At 34.5% G+C, this 6,013-nt stretch overlaps 1 long non-coding RNA gene across 1 annotated transcript in view; it reads left to right on the plus strand.

The window, feature by feature from the left end:
* LOC106875062 (uncharacterized) overlaps window positions 1-6,013 on the plus strand; it is a 28,941-nt gene that overhangs the window by 14,343 nt on the left and 8,585 nt on the right. The window contains exon 3 of the long non-coding RNA XR_008265601.1: window positions 5,488-5,551. This is a non-coding gene — a long non-coding RNA (uncharacterized LOC106875062). The remainder of the gene's footprint in view (window positions 1-5,487; window positions 5,552-6,013) is intronic.

Genomic DNA, 6,013 nt, shown 5'->3' on the forward strand with positions numbered 1-6,013 from the left:
TGTGTGTGTGTGTGTGTGTGTGTGTGTCTGTCTTTGCGTTTATCGTGGAACTACTTGATAAATAGTACAGGTTTGTTTACATCATTTTAATTTATGTGTTCAGCAAAAGAAACCAATAGAATCCGTACCACGCTTAAAAAGTATAAATACTTGAGTCGGTTCGTTCGATCCTAAACTCTTCAAGACTGTACCCTTGCATGACACTTTAGTATCACAAGAAACCTTAGTATAAAGGAACCTTAGTATCACAATCATAAAAGGTGTTTAAGTGATTTGTTATGTTTCCACCTTTATGGAATTGGAAAAGAGGCAGTAATAAAAGTACTCTCATAAGCACTTCAGGATTTTCAGATGTGGGCGTATTCAAGACCTTTCTGAATATTGTGGAGAGAAAAATAAAACATAAAATCCAATAGAGATGTAATTAAAATGCCACAAACTAAGAAAATGTTATTAGACTTCATTTAAGAGATAAAACGAAAATATTCCAGGCACTTAATTACAGGGAATAGTATTCAGAGACTGCTAATCAATGAGAGATGAGGAATAAGTTAACAAAATTATTTGAATTAGTGATGTTAAGGAGAGAGTAACATTTTAAAATACTGTGATTATTAAAGGACAGTTCAACAGAGATTGAGATGACGATGTTTGTTGGTCAAATTATAGACGTTGGATGCATATATTTTCCATGGTCCAATTCACTTATCTGTTCCTAATAATATATTTCTAATTTTGGCACAAGGCCAGCAATTTCGAGATGTCAGTTTCATCGACTTCATTATTCGACTGGTATGTATTTCAAGTTGACATCTACGGCATTTGAACTCATAACATAAAGAGTTGTAATAGTGCCGCTAAGCATTTTGTTCAAGGTAGTAACAATTCTGCTGATTCAACGCCACACCGTTGCCAATAATATATAGCGAACATAAGAATTCCATTTAGTTACATGTTCAGTTAGAAATAGCAGCCAAAGTTTCTCTGCACTCAGACTATTATTTTCGTGTAGAAAATTTCTGAGGATATAGTGGCACTGAATAAATCTTCGGGAAAACCACTGCACCTTCTGTGCTGGATCAATTTTAACTCTAGAAATTGGTGTCCTTCATAACTAACTCGAGGCTACACAAAACTCGTTGACGACTCCAACATGTAATATTGTTCTTGTTGCTTTTCTTTTGTCATCTTGAAACAGTAGTTCTCAAACGGGGCCCCTATGAACCTTGGGTGTCCATTTAAGATTCTGTTGTTAACATTGATATCCAATAAAATGGATACACTTCTACAGTGGATTTGGTAGACGGAAACTGAAAGAAGCCCGTAGTATATATATATATATATATGTATATATATATATATATATATATATATATATATATATATATATATATATATGTATGTGTGTGTGTGTGTCTGTGTGTCTGTGTTTGTGTGTTTGTGTGTCTGTGTTTGTTCCCCCAACATCGTTTGACAACCGATGCTGGTGTGTTTACGTCCCCGTAACTTAGCGGTTCGGCAAAATAGGCCGATAGAATAAGTACAAGGCTTACAAAGAATAAGTTCTAGGAACGATTTGCTCGACTAAAGGCGGTGCTCCAGCATGGCCACAGTCAAATGACCGAAATAAGTAAAACAGTAGATATAGAATTCCGAATAACATTTAATCATAAAAATATAATAGTTTCTAGACATCGAGTGAATATGAAACGCCTCCCACGAGTAAAATAGGAACCAAACGGCTCCTAGATAAAAGATAGTTGAGAAACATTGCGTTAAACTGATTCATCGAACCATTGACAAAACTAACCGAAGAAGCAGAAGAAAAAAAATCAAGCCAAACACTCCAGTCGTGACAAGCTCATCATGTTACCAGCAATTAGCGCAGCTAGGCCTACATTTTATTCAATCTGTTCTTCCTATTCCTAACAGGCTGTAGGTCTGCATAGAAGCCTCATCAATGTTTTCAATAATAAATTGTGCTTTGGTCAGATAAAAGAGATCAGAATGTATTCTAAATGTTAATTACAAGGAATCACTACTTTTATCTTCGCCACGATTTTTGGATCAGAGACTAATAAAACAACAACAACAAAGACCACAACAACAACCACAACATCATAATGTAATACTTTTCTTTTACTATTAACACAATTATATCTGTTAAGAGAGAGAGAGAGAGAGAGAGAGAGAGAGAGAGAGAGAGAGAGAGAGAGAGAGAGAGAGAGAGAGATAGAGAGAGAGAGAAAGCAACAAAATAAGCAAAGAAAATAATGGGAGGTCATCGAACTGGTTTACATCAGGGGATTACGACTTATAATTGTCAATTAGGCGAAGAAAAAGCCGAATAGTTATTCGTAGGACAAAATGATTTGCAGTATTAGTTCCTGTTCATTGTGCACTGTGTTCAAATCCTGCAGAAGTCAACTTTGCTTGTCGTTCTCTCATGGGTTGATTAAATAACAGTGTAACACGATTTTTTGACGTTCGTAAACAACTGTTATTTTCTATTTGTTTACCCCTGGAAAGTAAGAAAAATGGCTAATATTTCCTTCAAAATTTGCTGTTGTTACATTTATTCGAACCTCAAAGAATCCCACTCGACACATGGCTATGATGCTCCCCCACTACTCCTCGTGTTTATCGATGTACATATTATCAGCCACATACATAAAACAAAACATACAAATATGCCCGTATTCATATATACATACATGCAAAAATACCTTGTTGTTGATGTTGAAATTCCAATGAAGCGGCCTTAGATCAAGGTTAGATACCGGTTCATTCTCTGGTGGCAAGAAATGATGAAATAAAGCTGGATAATGACATAAATACATACATATAATTTGGGGTTTTATGGAGTTGAAAACGCAATTTTTACATTAAAGAAAATCAGAAACAAAAAAACGAATGTAAAAGAAATAATCGTTAAAACAAAAATTTCTGCGAGCTGAGATGAATCAGCAAATATTAAAACTATAAGCTTCACATTTTCATGAGTTGAAAGAAGTTTTGATAGAGAGACAGAGGCCAAAGTAGCGGATATAATTAACAGTAGCGATGGCAATTCTAAAAAATAACGAAGAATGATGATCGAGTAGGAGAAGAACACATTTAAATGATCAACAGGGACTTTGAAAATTTTGAAATTTATCCACAGCCTCCATCGTTTTTCAATTTGATAGCAATTATGTGGTTTGTTTGCTTTGACAGCTTTTTGCAGCAGAAGGCGTGTATCACCTTCCTCATTGCTTAGTTATGATCGTTTTCATTTCCTCATCTTACTTGCATTTTGTTTCCCTCATCTCTTCCTCATTTATTATTCATTTCTTTCTTTCCTCAACCTCTCGTCTTCTACTCTATTTTTATTTCCTCTTTTTTCTTCACTTCCCTCGAGATGTTGAGTATTAGCAGGAAAAAATTCATAAACCGCTCACTACCAAAGTGAATGATTTGAAAGGAATTAGGATGCTACACCCTATGCCTAGCTGTTTAAGTGAACATGTAAAACCTCCCTTATAGGGTCGGTCTCCTGCATTGTATTTACTGCTTGTCATGTGCTGCTACGGTTAATGAAAGAAAACAGCGTCTTTTTTCCCTACTCATCTCTGACTGCTCCTTTCATCATTAGCGATAGATTACAAACGATTTCAGGTATTATTGTAGCTCGAAGTCATGTAATGTACTCTGTATTCCTTTCAGTTATTGACCTGTGGCCAAGCTTGGCCACCACCTGAAGAGTTTTGCTTCCCAAATCGATTCCACTGCTATAAACGTCGCATTTATTCTGCTTGTGTCTTTTCTTGGACCGAGTAAGAAACACAAACACTACATTCCATGTATATATATATGTATATATAATTTAGAGAAAAGAAACAATAATATCCCTAATATTATTATATATATATATAAACTTCGAAGTCAGTGTCGCTCTTCTTGTAAAATTTTAAGAAATACGTACTCTACAAACAAGTATTGAGTAATTATTCAGTTTAACATTAAATAGCATTTTAACTTACTTTACATTGAAACAAGCATTAGTGCATTCACATGCATACATACATACATACATACATACATACATACATACAAGACCGTCAAAACTGTCACTATTGCATTTCATCCTTTTGAAAGTTCAAAAGTGTGTCAATCCTCGCCAGCAAAATGGCGAAAGTGTTAGAGTGTCCGACGAGATGCCTCACAGGATGTCCTCTAGTCCTGAGCAGCATGAGTTCAAAGCCGTACTATCTCTGAAAAATAAAAGAAACAACAAACCTTGATGACCTGTTTGTAAAACATGCATAAGGCTAGTAGTGCTGTGCTGGAAGTATTAGTCGAATAATTCAGTTCCAATACCTGACTGGAACGTTTCTTTATCGACTCCCAAAGTATAGCGGTACAGTTGACTTGGGCAGTATTTGAACACAGAACGTATGGAGCTGGAATATATACTACAATTCAGTTTGTCGAACGCTCTGATGATCCTGCTAAATTATCACCCTTACCTCTATCAAGAAGCAAGCATAATTGCAATGTGCATCATTAAAGCAAGAACTGTCTCGTTCCCTTGACCTCAAAGGGACGGTTCTCCGGTTTGTTTGTCGTGTATGTGACTGATATCAAGGCAGCCTCACCTGAAGGAGAAGCCAGTTCGTTACAGGGTTACTAATTTACAGGGGAGTGGACTGCAGCAACAAGAAACAATGTATTTTGCCCGAGAACACAATGCCGTCAGATCTGTAAATTGAACCCATGATCTTGTGTTTGTGTGTGCAGCACTCACCGTTAGATAACGCATGTTCACATACTTCATTATAGTACATACTATAGACTAAGAAATGCAGTATTTGAATTAAAGTGTCTTAGGTATGGAGAGAGAGATCCGCCACAGTCATGAGATTCTGATATTAAGCAGACAATTACAATAAATATTCTTTCACAATATGTAATATCATATGGATAGATATTTTTTAAAAAAGCATTAACATTAAAGACAAAAAGAAACATGAATTATTTATATAATTTTAGTTTTTCCTGTGATATTATTGCATCGTCTAATTAGTGTTACAGTGTTCTTCACGCTAATTCTTGGAATATATGTTACATTCATTCGGATTAAAGCACAGATATTTAAACACGAATCTTTCGGGAATTACAATAACATGCTAACAAACCGGAGAAAATATAACAACAATAAAACATCTAAATATATTATATAAAAGAAACGATCGTTAAAAACATCAAGTAAACATCGATAAAAAACGTTATTTAAAACCAGAAATATCCATATATAATGTAATACACGGATATTGAGTTGCGTGAAGACTAATAAATTACGTGACGCAAATGTTGAAACAATTGTCTCCAGATATGTGGGAATGTATCTTGATTTAATGTTTTTCTTTCTTTTCTTTCAACGTTCGTATTAAGTCGTTGTTTTTTCTGTGTTATTTTATTTTAATTTATATTATTATTTCTTTCTAGTTTAAATATGATACTGAACAGAATAATTCCTGATCACGAATCTGTGTTTTGAAGAATTTTGAAGGTAATATTTTGCGTGATATAAACTGATTACGTTAAAATCAACCTAGATCTCATTAAGCGCAAGAACAACCACAACAATAATATGCATATTACTATTATTATTATTATTATTATTATTATTATTATTATTAGTAGTAGTAGTAGTAGTAGTAGTAGTAGTAGTAGTAGTAGTAGTAGTAGTATCATAATGATAATAATAATAATAATAGAGACAATTTAGGTGTAGTATCAAATGAAGAGGAGATATTAAATTAGTAAAAGTATGGAGTTAATTCCGATGAAATGTAGAAGAGATGTTGAATTTGCTTGGATGTTGTCGAAACAACATAACTCTGCCCGGACCGAAAAAATAAAAGACGTATCAGTAATCCATAATCAGAGCACTACTTTCTGTTGGTTTTTGTCAGCGTCACAATACACACACACACACACACACACACACACACACACACACACACACACA

The sequence above is a fragment of the Octopus bimaculoides genome, chromosome 15, assembly GCF_001194135.2.
Source record: "Octopus bimaculoides isolate UCB-OBI-ISO-001 chromosome 15, ASM119413v2, whole genome shotgun sequence".
NCBI classification, from domain to species: Eukaryota; Metazoa; Mollusca; class Cephalopoda; order Octopoda; family Octopodidae; genus Octopus; species Octopus bimaculoides.